Consider the following 17,372-nt stretch of genomic DNA (forward strand, 5'->3'; position numbering starts at 1 on the left):
ATCTCAGGGATTAATATCACAGTTCAAGTATAGTAACAATCACTATCCTTCAAAGAAAAAGAAATGCAGTTTTTAGCCTTTATTTTCAAATTAATTCTATTTTTCTTCCATTTATTTTCTTGTTTTTATTTTAATTTTTGAACAATCTTAGTTTGGCTTTGATTGGATGCATATTTGCCTCATTTTATTTAAATTAGTTTTATACATTGCTGATTTCCTGTGCTTTAATGAGATGATGTTTCTGATAACTATTCATGTTCCTTTTTTATAAGATTTTTACAGGTACATTCTACAGGTACAGTACATTCTAACTATGTGTTATCTTTGGCAACGATCTTTCTTCATTTGGCAAAGAATTATATGTCTTCTGACTAAAGAACTTTCTGAACACTTGTTCTCTGCTTTAGCAATTAATTTGCACTAGTTTAACTTCTAAATGACATTATTATAATCAGTATTGATATAATTTTTGTTGTGCACTTTATATTTTCTTGAAATGAAAATTTTCAATAGTTTGCTTAAATAATTCAGATTTTAATCTTAACTAAATATTATATCTTTTTCTCATTATTTCTTCTTCTCATTTACTATAAAGCCTTAGCTTTGGTGAGTAAGTCATCTGACTGAACACATATGGCCATCTTAGGAATAATTTCCATGCCAACAATAATGTAAATTTCGCTCTTTATGACATTATTTTGTGCTTGCCATATCTAACACCTACCAAATCTTTTTCTTTAGAAAGTTTCCATGGTGGGGAGATGTGATATTTCTGTATAATTTACTAATTTTTGCCTTTTATTCCTTTCTTCATGAAAATATTTTTGTCATATTTCCCCCACCTTCACTTTTACTCTCTATTCCATTAAAGTCATCAAATATCCTAGAACATTTGGATTTTATTTGGAGACTGAATGTCTTCATATATTTTTCCTACTACTCTTTTTTCCCCTTAGCAACCAATGTAGCTCTGTATGTTGAAACTATTTTCATTGTGGTCTTTTTGACAATATTTATCATTAGTACTCCAATACTATCTAGGTCATGGATGAGACAAATGGCAGTGACTGGCTAGGAAGAACACTAATAAGTAGGTAATTACAAGTCTTCTTGGAGTGGTTGGCACTGCAGCCGAGTCATAAAAACAGACAATCATTCCAAGAAGAGGAATTGAAAAGAAATGTCATGTAGTACAATTGCGAATCATCCTAGATCTTACTCTCCTTCCTTTAATGTATCCTCCACAAACTGTCAGTTCTTCATTCCTAAATCACAAGTTTGACCGTGTCAGTGCTTTACTCATAAAGTTTCTGCAGTTTCCATTGCTTTTAGAAGAAAATTAAAAATCCCATGTTTGACTATTCATTTCCTCATGGAAATGCTCCTGACTTTTTTTCCCCTCACTTTCTTCTTCTCTTCAACAAGAGACATGTTTTATGGATGCTCCCATATATGTTTCATCTCCCTCTATTTTTTTCTTTCCATAGTCTATTTTCTCTTTCTATAACCCTCAAACTCCTCATTTCCAGCTCTTAAAATGATTCTCTCCCATTCTGGCCTCAATCAAGTAGAAATCTTTTTCAAAGACCTTCCGTTATTCTCACAGTTATTTGTGCCACACTCTCCCTGTGGTCATTGCGATACTTGGTAGACGCTTAATGAATGCCAATTAATTGACTAACTAGCCAAACACTATGATACATTGTATCCCTAGTTTTATCCAATCTAGCCCATTGCCTGGCATATGTTCATGGATTTATTGATGAGATTACATCAAGATCAGTGTAGACAATTTCAATATATTCAGTAACATGTGGGTATTATGGTGGAGTGAAGAGATTTCTGGTCAGATCTAGATTTAAATTCTGCTCTATCCCTCATCGCCTAAATACATCATGGATTTCGATCTTTCCACTCTCACATTTGTGGAATTCATCCAGATCTTATTTATTTAAGGCTCTGAAGCATGGCTAATGGGTTCATCCAATCATATATTTCCTTCAAGACCCAACTAGGAGGCATTTACACATCATAAAGAGATCAAGAAAACCTTTTTAACATATAAAATCCCATCGCTTCCACTGAATTCTGTGACTCCGTGGCATCAGATGTTCCAGCAGAGTCTGAGTGGATGGCACAGCTAAAGAAGGACAAGTCAAAATGATCTATGGATTCTTCCCCTCAGGTCCAGCATTGGAGGGAGAGAAACTCATTCAGCCAGTGACAAACTCACATCCCTCTCCGCCCACTGGGCAGGGTGCAGACAGAGGTCCAGATGCGCACAGGCTTTGCCAGAAATTAAGCCCGCTTGCCAATGGGACGGGAAGGTGGAGAAAAGTAGACCCAAAGCAAAGAAAGTTCCCTGAAAATTAACTTGGAAGGTCTGTTCAAATTGTGCCACAGCATTGAGCATAAAAGCCCTCAGGATGATAAAGATGGAATTATAACGGTCACATCAGCAAACTTGCAAGAGCATTTCAGCAGCCAGATCCAACTAGAAATGGGTACAGTTAAATCATTAAGGGATTAACATTGTGTGGCAGAAGCCAAGTCTGGGAAGAGTAAAGCCAGCGACTCATCTGACTGATTACAATATGAACTTAAGCGGTAGTGGAAGATCACATCCCCAATGCCGTAGAAATGTAGTCAAAATGGTATGTCCCATTTGTTATGCTTTTCTCATTACTTTAGTTACAATTTCAGTCTATATCCTTAGATGGGAAATGTTTCCGATCTGGTTCTCCTCTACTTTATTTTAATTTATTTTATATTTTATTTATATTTTTATTTTATTTATATTTATATTTTTGTATTCAGGTTAGGCAAAGTTTTGACTTTATCAGGATTTATATTATTAATAGTTCCACTATCAAAGTGGCATTGGAGATAAAGTGCTGGCCAAGGAGTCAGGAAGAGAGTAGTTCAAAACATTTCTCAGTGGCTTGCTAGCTGTGTGACCCTTTGCAAAGTTATTTAATCTGTTTGCCTTCGTTTCTGCTTCTATAAAATCACTTAATAATAGCACCTACCTCCCCAAGTTATTATAAGGATTAAATAAAGCAAAATCTGTAAAGTACTCAACAAATATTAAAATATTACATAAATGCTAGTTATTAGTTATTATTTCTGCCATGGTGCTTTCTCATTTTTTCCCAGGATCCTATTCAAAATGGTTATTCTTTCTTAGGTGATATGTCTTCCAAATTATCGAACCACATTATTGGGCTCAATTTTTCCTGAAATTTCATTATCAAATCTGATAAAGTAATGCATATTTCAATTTTTAAACAGTAGCAAGTAGATTTGATCATGATTGCTTTATAATTTAGTTTGGGATCCATAGAGTCTACTCCCTCTTTAATCTAACCTTTTCCTCCCTCCATAATTTCTTTTTTAGATTATATTTCTTTAGGTCTCCAAAATGAATTTTGCCTTTGTGTAATTTGCTTCTGTGGCTGGTTTTTAGCTTGTTATTTCGGTTATTGCTGTATTTGTATTTACTCACCAAATCTTTTTCTCATCTTTGGCTGATTAGTAAACCTTACAGGTTAGACTGCATGGATCCTTTATTCTCTTCTCCCTGGATATTATTTTGCTTATTGGTTTGAGTTCCTGTTTTGATTATCCTCTGAGGGAAATGGGCACACAAGAGGGATTCTATTCCATATTCTTCAGGTCTAGTGCACTGTTACCTACACCGGTATCCTACCTGATTTATCTGTGTTCTTCACTTTTTTTCCCCCCCTTATAACTAGGTAGAATTTAGCACCTTATACGATGAGAAGAAAGAGGTTCAGAAAAGTTTAAGTCTGTTGGAAAAGACAGGGAAGAGCTAACCCTATAGCTCACTTTTATAAAAAAAGAAGCCTGTTTTTAGCTCCTATGCTTCCTCCTCAGGGTGGCTTAGAATATCCAGCATTTACCAATTTTTTTTTCAAGTTTCAGAGGTGGGAGAGAGAGTTGTTACAAGAGCTTATGTAGCAATGGTCATAGCTCATCTCAAAATGGACTCCCCAAAAGATGTTGATTAACATATTCCTACCAGGGTTTTGTGGAGGCTAGTAGGGAATTGGGGCTGAAAAAGCGCTTTAAAGATTAAGGTTATTTGTGGTTAATTCATTAGGATTTTGCCTTGGCAGGCTTCTTTCTTCTTTTGACTCTGAATTTAGATGGAATCACTCCAATTCTAGCACGTCATTCCTTTTTTTTGGGAGGGAATTGTGATAGTTTAAAGACAATGAACAATTAGTCATTTTGCTGGTCACATGAACTGTGAGTCTCAATGCTTTTTTTCAACCAAATATTACAATTAATGTAAAATTCTTTACAATCCAGAATTAATGATCATAAAGAAAAACAAGTATCTGACTGGTTAGATCATCTCAGTGGTCATAATATTCCAAGTTAATAAAATCAGCAAAATAAAAATATAATAGTTTCCCTGTAGTGGTCAATAAACAATGTACTCCTTTTGCTTTTCTAGAATATCATCTTTTAGACCTGAACCAAAATGGCTGAGTGTTTGGGCTTTGATTTTGCCTTTATTATTAGTACAGACTCTTTTCTGAAAAGGAAAAGAAATGTTTTCACGTTATATTGTCTATGAGTAACCTACTTTAAGTGTTCCTTTTTAAAAGAATTCATTTTTTAATTCATCATATTTAAATGCCTCTTTTGTACTGAAGATTTATCCATGATACACAAAACTGCTTCTTGAGAAAATATCTTTCTAATTATCCCAGTTTCAATTCCTGCTCTAATTACCGCGGTAGAAAAGATACATCTTGCTTCTCAACCCTACACTAAAGAGAACCAAGGACAGAGTGTCCCTTGGATATATATGCATGTATGTACATAGATAAATGGACATATTTATATATAAAGAGAGAGAGTGAGAGAGAGACAGTTAGAGGTTCATAATACACATGGAGAAAAAGTCAAAAACTGTAATTAGAGGAAATTATAAAGCAGGGAAGCTAAAGAGCCTTTCACAAAGCAAGTAAGGTTAAAAAAAATACATTTCAAAATCAAGTTTGTGTTTCCCTTGAAATTCTTCTAATTTTGTACAATTACCATGCATATTCTCATCTGAATGCCATTTTAGGCATTGGCGAGCCCTATAACTTTCAAAAAGTGGAAAGTATTTCAAGGTAGCTAAAAGCCAGTTCTACAACACGGTATGTTACAAAACACTTCAATTCAACTTATTCATTCCCATCAAGCACCCTTCCTCAGCACACCTTAAATGCTTCCCTATTCACAGCTGACTATAGTATATCCTGTGACTTCTCAAACATTATCACCACCTGTCAAACCTGGCATGAAATAGCTTGCAAGGTTTTTATGTTGATTTAAGGAATTAGAAGCATCAAGCATGTTATTTATTCAGAGCTTATCTGCAGTGAAATACACTGTTACCAATAGCACTGGAATGCATCCTGAATATACTTTTCAGGATCAGCTGCTGAAGTATTATATTGTCATCTGGATTATGACTGTCTATAATTTGCAACAAAAGGTACCTTTATTTAGAGAGATTTCAGTATGTTAAATTCAGTCAACTAAAAGCCTACCCTTCTGTAATTAAAAATTACAAGGCTAAAACCAAAAAGATTGCTTGGCTGTTAATTCCTCAGTCTTTTATCAATCTGACAGCAACCTGGAATATAATATTTCTTTGTGGTTTCTAAGAGTGGATGTCTCTAAGATGTAAGCAACATCCTTAAAAAAAGGAACATTTTTTCCATCTTTGTTTTCATAGTTTATTGAAGCTGAAGAAAACAAAGGCAGCCAATTAATCCTGTTACATGAGCACAGTAAATCAACATCATGACTGTGCAACTTTTAAGGTGACTCGTTTAAAGTCCTGGATCATCAACATATGACAAGAATCTCTGAAATGGAAGTGAGTTAAAAAAGCAGATCTCCCTACATATGAGGGGACACATTATAAATAACAAGAAAAATTCAACCTCCAAGGAAAAAAGGAAGAGGGGAATTGTGTTCAAGAACTTGTGTATTTCAAAACCAGAGGAAAGAAAAGGAATAATCAAGTTATACTGTACAGTTTTATGGTATCAAAACTGAAAATACCAAAGAAACAGAGAAATATTTTCAAAAGTATAAAATGCACAGACTATGTTAGAAATGCAGTTTGAAATCTCATATAATAAAATCTAAGAAAAGATATGAGTTCTAGTAATATAGTAACTACTAAAAGGAAAAAGGACATCAATGACAAAAAAAAAGAAAAGCAAAAGCAAAATACTTGTCTTGATGGATTCATTGAAGAGTTATGCCAAAGTTTTAAGAAATTGTATTTAAATTTCCCAAATTATTTTGAAAATTAGAGAAAAAAGCATTCTTATAGAATCCTTTCATAAGATGAATGTATTCTTATTTTCTAAAACAGGAAATTTTAAAACATGGAAAGATGAAGCCAATATTGTTAATGGATGCCAATTAAAAAATTAAACAAAATCCTTTCAGAATATGAAATTTATCCAATAAATCATTCATTATGTCCAAATAGGATTTATACCAAAGATATGATGGCTCCAGATTATGAAAATGACCATATAAGTAATTATATTAAAATGAAAACATCTCAAACCACATGATTTTCATAATAGATTCACACATTTTGAAAAATATAGCATTCCTTTATGCTAAAAACATGGAAAATATAGTTTACACAGAAACTTTTTTCTCAATATCAACATAAGATTATAAAGCAAGAATAATCAAATACAATCAAATACAAAAAATGAGAATTAATTTGAGGTTCATAGGGTAGGAGAAGACTATGAAACAGACAGGTGGGGAGGAAAGCAATACAAGGGAGGGAAAGGGTATGGGGTGGTTTAAAAAGACTCTAAGGAAAATAAGAGGGGAATAAGAAGGGAGGGGGTATAAAGGGATGTAAAATAAAGGTGGGAATTGGGGGGACATGGTAAAAATAAAACACTGGTGTGAAAGGAAATAGTGAAAGAAGAAAGAGCAGGACTAGGAGTAGAAATCAAAATGCTGGGAAATATACAGCTGGTAATTATAACTCTGAATGTGAATGGAATGAACTCACCCATAAAACACAAGTGAATAACAGTGGATTAGAAACCAAAACCCTACCATATGCTGTCTAAAAGAAACATACATGAGGAAGGTAGGCACACATAAGGTAAAATTAAGAGGATGGAGCCAAATCTATTGGGCATCAACTGATAAAAAGAAGGCAACAGTAGCAATCATGATATCTGACAAAGACAAAGTAAAAATAGATGTAGTCAAAACAGATAGGGAAGGTAATTACACCATTATAAGAGGCAGTATAGACAATGAGGAAATATGAGCACTCAACAAGTATGCACCAAATGGCATAGCATCCAAATTTCTAAAGGAGAAACTAGTGGAGCTCAAGGATGAAATAGATAGAAAAACTATACTAGTGGGAGACCTGAACCTTCCTCTATCAGAACTAGATAAATCAAACCAAAAACTAAATAAGAAAGAGGTAAGAGAAGTGAATGAAATCTTAGAAAAATTAGAGTTTGTAGATATGTGGAGAAAAATAAATGAGGACAAAAAGGAATATGCCTTCATCTCAGCTGCATATGGTACATTCACAAAGATTGACCATGTACTAAGGCATAAAAACATTGCAAACAAGTACAAAACAGCAGAAATAATAAATGCAACGTTTTCAGTTCACAGTGCAATGAAAATAATATTTAGGAAGGGTACATGGGGAGGCAAATCAAAAATTAATTGGAAATTAAACAATACGACTCTCCAGAATCTGTTAAAGAACAAATCATAGAAACAATTAATAATTTCATTGAAGAAAATGACAATGATGAGAGACATCCCTTCAAAATCTATGGGATGCATTCAAAAATATATTAACAAAGTAGAGAGTGCAGAGGTCAATGAATTGGGCATATCAATTTAAAAAAAAAACTAGAAAGTGAACAAATTAAAAATCCTCAGATGAAGACTAAATTAGAGATCCTAAAAATCAAAGGAGAAATTGATAAAATTGAAAGTCAAAGAAATATTGATATAATGAATAAAACTAGAAGCTGGTACATTGAAAAAAACAAATAAAATAGACAAAGTACTGGTCAATCTAATTTTAAAAAGGCAAGAAGAAAACCAAGTTGACAGTATCCAAGGTGAAAAGGGAGACCTCACCTCTAATGAAGAGGATATTAAGGCAATCATTAAAAATTATTATGCCCAATGATGTGGCAATAAATATGTTAATCTAGGTGATATGGATGAATATTTAGAAAAATGTAAATTGCTTAAACTGACAGAGGAAGAAATATGATATCTAAATAACTCCATATCAGAAAAAGAAATTGAACAAACTATCAAAGAACTCCCTAAGAAAAAAAAACCCAGAACCAGATGGATTCACAAATGAATTCTATCAAACATTCACAGAACAATTAATTCCAATATTATACAAACTATTTAACAGAATAAGCAAAGAAGGAGTTCTACCAAATTCCTTTTACTACACAAATATGGTACTGATTCCAAATTCAAGAATATCAAAAACAGAGAAAGAAACTACAGATCAATCTCCTTAATGAACATATATGTAAAAATCTTAAGTAGAATACTAGTCAAAAGGCTCCAGCATGTGATCACGAGCATTATTCATTATGACCAGGTAGGATTTATAACAGTAATGCAAGAATGGTTCAGTATTAGGAAAACCATCCACATAATTGACCATATTAACAAGCAAACTGACAAAAATCACATGATTATCTCAATAGATCAGAAAAAGTCGTTGAAAAAATACACTTGTTCCTATTGAAAACACTAAAAGTCACAGAAATAGAAGGGCCTTTCCTAAAAATAATAAACAGTATATATATAAAACCATCAGCAAACATCATCTGCAATGGGGATAAACTAGAAGCTTTCCCCAAAAGATTAGGAGTGAAACAAGGATGGCCATTATCACCTCTATTATTTAACATTGTACCAGAAACACTAGCTGTAGCAATTAGAGAAGAAAAAGAAATTGAAGGTATTAAAATAGGCAGTGAGGAGACCAAGGTATCACTCTTTGCAGATGATATGATGGTCTACTTAAAGAATTCTAGAGAATCAACTAAGAGCTAGTCAAAATAATCAACAAATTCAGCAAAGTTGCAGGAAACAAAATAAACCCACACAAGTCATCAAAATTTCTATATATTTCCAAAACATTTCAGGAGCAAGAATTAGAAAGAGAAATTCCATTTAAAATTGCCCTAGATAATATAAAATACTTGGGAATCTATCTGCCTACACAAATGCAGGAACTATATGAAGACAACTACAAAATACTTCCCACACAATAAAAACTAGATCTAAACAACTGGAAAAACATTGATTGCTCATGGATAGTGTATTGTAAAGGAGGTTAAGTTGCTTTCTGAGGGGGCTAAGACTTTTAGTATTGAGAGGGGGAAAGAGAGGAGACACCCCTTCTCAAAGTGTGGTTCAGGGGAGACAGCAGAAGTTTAGGGTTGGCTCAGATAGAGGAGGGGCGTTCAAAGATTTTCCCCCTTCTGCCTTCTCTTCTTATCTAAAGTTGCTCTCCCCAATTCCCTCTTGTCCCTCTTGTCCCCCCTCCTCTACAGGAGACCAAAGTGTCTCCCCTTCATCTGTTCACTCATACAGCTTGGGGAACAGATAACTTTTTATGTCAATTCAAACAGGTAATACAAAAGGAATAATGGGAAGGGAATAGTGGGAAAAGGAAAGTGGGGAAAGGGGGTCCCTGTCTTTATCTAAACCCTTTCCCCTCCCTCCTTGAGTTTGGGGGGAACTCAGGCCTTGGCAGCATGAACCTCCTGAGAGGAATTCAGGTTGACTCACCCCTGGGCAACTGGAGCTGAGTGAGGTAAAGTCTATTCAGCTTTCTCTTCAGAAAGTCCCATCAATTGGGAAGTGTAGAGGGGAAAGATTTCCAGTCACCAGCAGGAAAAGTGAGTAACCCTCAGGAGAAAGTTTTTTTTCAAACCTTCTTTCTTTGGCTTCCTGAGCTGAAAGAGATGACCAACTCCTCTCCCAGCCAGAGTCTTCTCTTATCAGGATTCCTATCTCCTGGGGTCCCTCCCCCATTGAGGTGATCAATTTCACATACTCTTCAACCTGGCACTTTTTCTCTGGTGCCAGCCTCTGTTACAGTAAGATGAGCTAATGTAATAAAAATGACAATCCTACCCAAATTAATTTACTTATTTAGTGTCATACCCATTGAACCAAAAACCTTTTTTACTGAATAAGAAAAATACATAACAAAGTACATTTGGAAGAACAATAGATCAAGGATATCCAGGGAAATTATGAAAAAAAGCAAAGGTATGTAGCCTTGCAGTACCAGATCTCAATATAATAAAGCAGTGATCATCAAAACAATTTGGTACTGACCAAGAGACAGAAAGGAGGATCAGTGGAATAGATTCAGGGTAAGTGACCTCAGCAAGACACTCTATGATAAGCCCAAAGATCTCAGCTTTAGGGACCCAAATCCCCTATTTGATAAAAACTGCTGAGAAAAATGGAAGACAGTATGGAAGAGATTAGGTTTGGATCAACATCTCTCACACCCTAAACAAAGATAAACTCAGAATGGGTAAATGACCTGAATATAAAGAAGGAAACTAAAAGTAAATTAGGTGAGCACAGAATAGTATACTTATCAAGTCTTTGGGAAAGGGAAGACTTTAAAACCAAGCAAGAGCTAGAAAAAATCACAAGATGTAAAATCAATAATTTTGATTACATCAAATTAAAAGTTTCTGTATAAACAAAACCAAATATAACCAAAATTAAAAGGGAAGCAATGAATTGGGAAACAATCTTCATAACAAAAACCTCTGACAAAGGTCTAAATACTCAAATATACAAAGAGCTAAATCAATTGTACAAAAAAATCAAGCCATTCTCCAATTGATAAATGGGCAAGGGACATGAATAGGTAATTTTCAGTTAAAGAAATTAAAACTATTAATAAGCACATGAAAAAGTGTTCTACACCTCTTATAATCAGAGAGATGCAAATCAAAACAACTCTGAGGTATCACCTCACACCTAGCAGATTGGCCAACATGACAGCAAAGGAAAGTAATAAATGCTGGAGGTGATGTGCAAAGTGGGGACACTAATTCATTGCTGGTGGAGTTGTGAATTGATCCAGCCATTCTGGAGGGCAATTTGGAACTATGCCCAAAGGGCAATAAAAGACTGTCTGCCATTTGGTCCAGCCATAGTACTGCTGGGTTTGTACCCCAAAGAGATCATAAGGAAAAAGACTTGTACAAGAATATTCAGAGCTGAGCTCTTTGTGGTGGCCAAAAATTGGAAAATGAGGGGATGCCCTTCAATTGGGGAATGGCTGAACACATTGTGGTATATGTTGGTGATGGAATACTATTGTGCTCAAAGGAACAATAAAGTGGAGGAATTCCATGGGAACTGGAGCAACCTCCAGGAAGTGATGGAGAGTGAGAGGAGCAGAACCAGGAGAACATTATACCCAGAGACTGATACACTGTGGTACAATTGAATGTAATGGACTTCTCCATTAGTGGCAGTGCAGAGATCCTGAACAACTCTAAGGGATTTAGGAGAAAGAACACTATCCACATCCAAAGGAAACACTGTGGGAGTAAAAACATGGAAGAAATACAACTGCTTGATTACCTGGGTGGAGGGGTCATGCCTGCAGATGCAGACTCTACATGAACATTCTAGTACAAACATAGTATCAACATGGAAATAGGTTCTGATCAAGGACATGTGTAATACCCAGTGGAATTGTGAGTTGGTTACAGGAAGGATGGGAGAGGGGAGGGAGGGAAATAATGTGATAATTGTAACCGAGGAATAATGTTTGAAATTTAAAAAATAAAAACAAAAAAGATTATAAAGCAAAAAGCAAGCATCATATGCAATGGGTAATCAATAGAATATTTTCCAATAAATACATAAGTTAAGTAAGAATGCTTAGTCTTCCCACTATTATTTGTTTAAATCCTGGATATGCTATCAACATCAGTAAGATAAGAAAAAGAAAATAAAAGCATAAAGAAAGGTAAAGTGCCAGGTTTGAACCTAGGACCTCTCATCTCTAGGTCTGACTCTCAATCCACTGAGCCACCCAGCTGCCCCCACAGAGACTTCTTTACTGACCTCAATAAGAGGAGAAAATTATCAATAAGAAGAAAGTCCCCTTAATTTATCCAAGTATTTAGAGTAGTGCTTTTTGTGATAGCAAAAAATTGAGAGAAAGGGTAGAGTAGACACCTATCATTTGGTGAATAGTTATAAGATTTGTGGCATGTGAAAGTAATACAATTTTATTGTGTTGTAAGTAATGATGTATGTGATGTGATGTATATGAGAAGAAATCAACATGAACTGACACAAAGTGAAGTAAGTAAAGCCAAGAAACTAATGTATACAATAACTATAGCAATGCAAATAGAAAGAACTACCACACAGCAAAAAAACCCATAATAAAGACCAGGAATTATTCAGATAAAGAGATATGAGAGAACACTACAATCTAGTCTTTTGTTGAAGTGGTAGGTATAGAAGTATCACCCATAATACATGTTTTGGGGCTTTTGCAATGTATAAATTAATTTGTTAATTTAAATATATGTATATATATATATTATTTGTTATATGGGATGGCTTTCTAAGAGGAGGAAGACTAATTGGAACTGAAGTCATCAATAAAAACTTTTTCTTTAAACAAATCATTTGTTATTTTTTGGAGAGCAAGAGCCACCTTATTTTGTTTTTCATATGCCCCAAACCAAGCACAGCATTGAACATATAATAGAATACTTAATAATTGCTTGTGTTTTAGAATTTTTATTGATTGGCTTTATCTCTAAATAGTTGTATATTTAAATTGGGCAGCTTCCAATATTCTGAAACTCAACATTCTTATCACTACCTAAGAAACTGCTACATAAACTATAATTTTCAAAATTCAACCTTTTAGTTTTAGTATGAATATTTCCATTTCCTACAGCCAAGATGGAAAATAAGGAATGGTTCTGAACTCACCTAGACCCACTTCCAGATAATCACAGGCAAAAGACTTGAAAAAATTTTGGAGGACACAGTGAAGTAGAATTTTAGTCAAAGGAAATAAAGCAGGAAGGACCCATTTTACTGGGGATAGAGGGGGAAACAATGGAACCATCTGGGTTAAAAGTAGCTTGGTGCAAGCTTATACTGAGGAACTTGAGAATCAGCCTTAAGCAAATATACCCAAAGGGAAACCTTAGGGGGAAATAGGCAACTTGGAATTTGAGACACCAGGAGGACCTGGCAGCTAAGCAGCAGAAAGTAGCCTGTGGAACTCCAGGGAACCCAGGGACAGGATTTCCAGGAACTGAATTTCAAAATATAGGGAAGGACACTAACCCACCCACTGCACCCCAACCCTCAAAGATGAGGAAAACACTGAGAAAAAGTTTGACACTTAAAAAATATTTCAGCAACAGAAAATCAAAACACAAGGTCATAAAAGACAGCAATGCCAAATTGAAAATTTATGAAGCTTAACAAGCAAATGTGAAAAGCTGTCAGGCCTAAATGAGCTTCTGAAAGACATCCAAAAGAGGAACAAAAAACAAATAATAGGAGTCTTAGAAGACAAAATAGAAAAGAAAATGATAAGTAAACAGTTTAGAATAGAAACTAACTGAAGAAAACAAATTACTAAAACAAGGAAGAAGAAAATCTCAAATAGTAAAATAATTCCCTAAAAAGGAAGTACAAAGCTTCAAAGAAGAAAATGGTTCCATTAAAATTGAAATTGGACAGAAAGAAGCTAATTAATCCATAGGAGAGTAGGAAAAAATAAATTCTGGAAAATCTCACTGGAAAAACAATTGAATGTGAAAATAGATCCAGGAGAGATGACTTAATAATCACTGGACTGCCTAAAAGGCATGATAAAAAAGAGTCTACACTTTATAAAATAAGAAATTATCAGGGAGGATTGCCCTAATGTTCTTGAATAAGAGGGGAAAGTAGAAATCCAAAGAATCCACCAATCACCTCCTAGAATAGATTCCAAATTTTAAAAGTTTTAATATAATTATAAAATATATAATTTAAAAGAAAAATTAAAACAGAGGTGAAGTTGTTCTAAAATTAAAAAATATATTACAATAAAACCTATTATTTATTTTTGTAGCTTTAAGGGGAAGGACATACATAATATTTATTAATTTGTTTGTTTTTTAAAAATATCCCTGGCCTATGATAGCTTTATGGCTAGCAAATTAAATTTTAAGTTGCAAATTTACAAATAGGTCCCAAATAAATAGTTGGTTGTGTTATCAATCATTCATAACAATAACAATTAGTATTTCTGTAGTTTTTAAGGTTTGCAATACTTCATGTATATATTGCCAATTTAATGACTAGTAACTCCAAAAATTATAGTTGAAATGAGAGTTGAACCAGATGATATCTAGAGTTACCTTAAAATCTTCAATTATCTAGTTTCAAATCAAGGTTCTTTTGAACTTCAGTTACTATAAAATCACTTTCTATCTCTTCCCCATCTTCTTTATCTTCCTTGGAGGAGTTGGGGAGAATAGGCAGGATTAGAATGCTCTGGAGTCAATTAAAATGTTATCGAAAAAGAAATGAATACAACTCAAAAATTGTCAGTAAGAGTTATCACTTTCATTTGAACTTCCTAATGAAATTGCTCAGTAGTTTCTGTGACACAATCCCATTTAATTGCTGCTGATAATATTAAAAAATGATTGGATCATGGCACTTCCTCTCTTAAATCCTCAAAAGTTAGTTTTGTATACAAACAAACTAATAATATAATCCAATTTCCTGTGCAACTTCCAATTACCTGTATGCGATTTCATTTTCTAATGGATATGAAAGCCCAAAGAATGGGAAATGTCACTATTTAAGCATATATTTAGTGAAAAAAAAAGTATTTTGGTACCTTCTTGTGAATACTTTCTCAATTATGAAAAACTGGACAAATATAAACCATACCACTTAATATTTAAATGGCTCCTTATTTAAGAATTTTCACCTTTTGTTGGTGTGAAATTCTATACCTAACATTTCCTCAAACTACTACTTGCTTATAGTGTTTCTAGATATTTGGCTTTTCTGCAAAGATCTTTAGGTATATTAGCTATTGCTAACCTGAAAGACCATAGGCATATGTTTCCCATGTGATATCTTCAATTTTTCAGAAGGCAAATACTTATGATACTTGCTCTAATCAATTACTCATTAATGTTTTACTTCTTTCTCAGACAGTCCCAACTATGTTTTCTATTCCCCCAAACACAAGCTGTTGATGCTATGATTTTACCTGTATGCTTCCATTATCTTTTCTCCTTATGTCCATTAATCTCCCTCATTTGTTCACTTCAAATGATCTTGTCCAAGACTTCGATTTGATTTTTTCTCCTTCAAGGACTACAAGAATATTACGTCTTACAGTTATATGAAAAAATATCTCTTTAGCACTTTTCTTTGTACTGATTGTGCTCTCTTCCTCTCTGTCATAAGTAATAAAGCTATACTTTGATTAACCTAAAAAGTCAGTTGCTCTGGGTTAATTCTTTGTCATTTGTTTATGTATGTAGCCTTATAAACCTTGTGATTATACTTTCCCCTCTTCTCACCAATGAACTATTTCTTTTCTGTGCATATACTATTAGCATTCACTTATTTGCAGTTCCTTAGTCTCTAAAAATGTTTTTACTTTTCCTCCAAAGAACATAATAAGCAAATTTGTTTTTCATTGTTTCTTTCAAAGACTAAAAGCAAATGATTGTTAAATGGCAAGATCAGCTTTTATTACTGTATGGTTCCTTATAGTACTTTACAATCATATTTCAACAGACCTCTTGTTTCCCTAGCCATAATTTTATGAGGCTAAATATCAGATGATATTTTATATAAGAGCCCCAGACATGTTACACCAGGTGAAACTTAGCTCAGGACCTTCCATTTCTCTTTTATTTTCCTTTTTCCTCCACTGGCGATGTGTGACAGAAAAATGTCAGTTTTGTTAAGGAAGAGGAAGTTTAAAAATTCTCTTTGTATTTAAAACAAGAAAAATGAAGTCTATCTGCTTAGGAAAGGATTCTATCTTCACCTCTAACCCCCATCCCCAACCACTCAAGAAAAGTCGATTTAAATCACACTGAATTGCTTTAGAAAAACTTTTCTTCCTTCTACTGCACTAATTCTTGATACGATTCCTGCTCTTCTGCTTTTAAGGATAACACAGCTGCTATAATAGCTTATTCCTTTTTGTGAGCTACCATTTTTCATATTCTCTAATTTTACCTTCGTTTTCTCATCACAATTACGAACAATCCCTCTGTCCTCACATTTTGGATGCCAGGGCATGTCAATAGCATCAATCAAAACCAGTGAAATCAATCATGTAACTGTGGAGCAGCTCGATGACATCTGCCATAACACTGTTCTATGCAACAGGAATGCACTTGAATTTTGATGCAGAAGGTTATTGGTTTGTTGGATAGTAATCAATCAAAACATCTTTTCATGCAGAATATCTTAAAGATGTGGTAGAAAGTTAATCACATATTCTCAGAGCAAGGTTTGGCAGGAAAGTAATAAACTTGTATCTTGTTGCAATAATATTAAGTGGCTACAATATCATTAACCACTGCTAATGTTTATAGTCATTTAAGTTGTGTAGAATAGACATTACACATTCATGTTGTTCTTTCAACTTTGGTGTTTTTCTCCTTGTTATCATTCATCAGTGAACTGTTGTTTTATTAAATTGTACCTGAGATATGTGAGAATCTCAAATGTCATTTCCTTGGTATCTATTTTAAATTCTTTAATGCTTGTCTATTCCATACTGTAGTATATTTGTTAACTAGTGTGGACTTGGATAGAAAAAATATAATATGTCATGAGAAATTGGGAAGAAAAAATGAAGTAAAATATCAAAGTGGAAATGATTATGTCACCTGTTTGCCTATATCTCACAAGACAACCAATCTTGAGATCTATTCCATATACATTTCCATAGTACGTACCATCCGTAAATCAGAACATGAAGCTATTTTAATTAGTATTTACTTTTTTGGTCATCTTCCAAAATCCTAGTCCATTTGGAAATTTACATTTTGATAGATATGAAAATATATTTAAATGTGGGAAGAACACGAAGTCATTCAGGAAATCCTGGAAAAGGTCGGTTCCTTCATCAGGAAGAGATGGAAACTTGGGTTTATGGTTGTAAACTGAGCCATAAAAATGTCGGAGTCAAGTACAAAAGCCTTTTATTGAGTAAAGCAGTATGCATGAAG

Source organism: Monodelphis domestica, chromosome 3 (genome assembly GCF_027887165.1).
Source record: "Monodelphis domestica isolate mMonDom1 chromosome 3, mMonDom1.pri, whole genome shotgun sequence".
NCBI lineage: Eukaryota > Metazoa > Chordata > Mammalia > Didelphimorphia > Didelphidae > Monodelphis > Monodelphis domestica.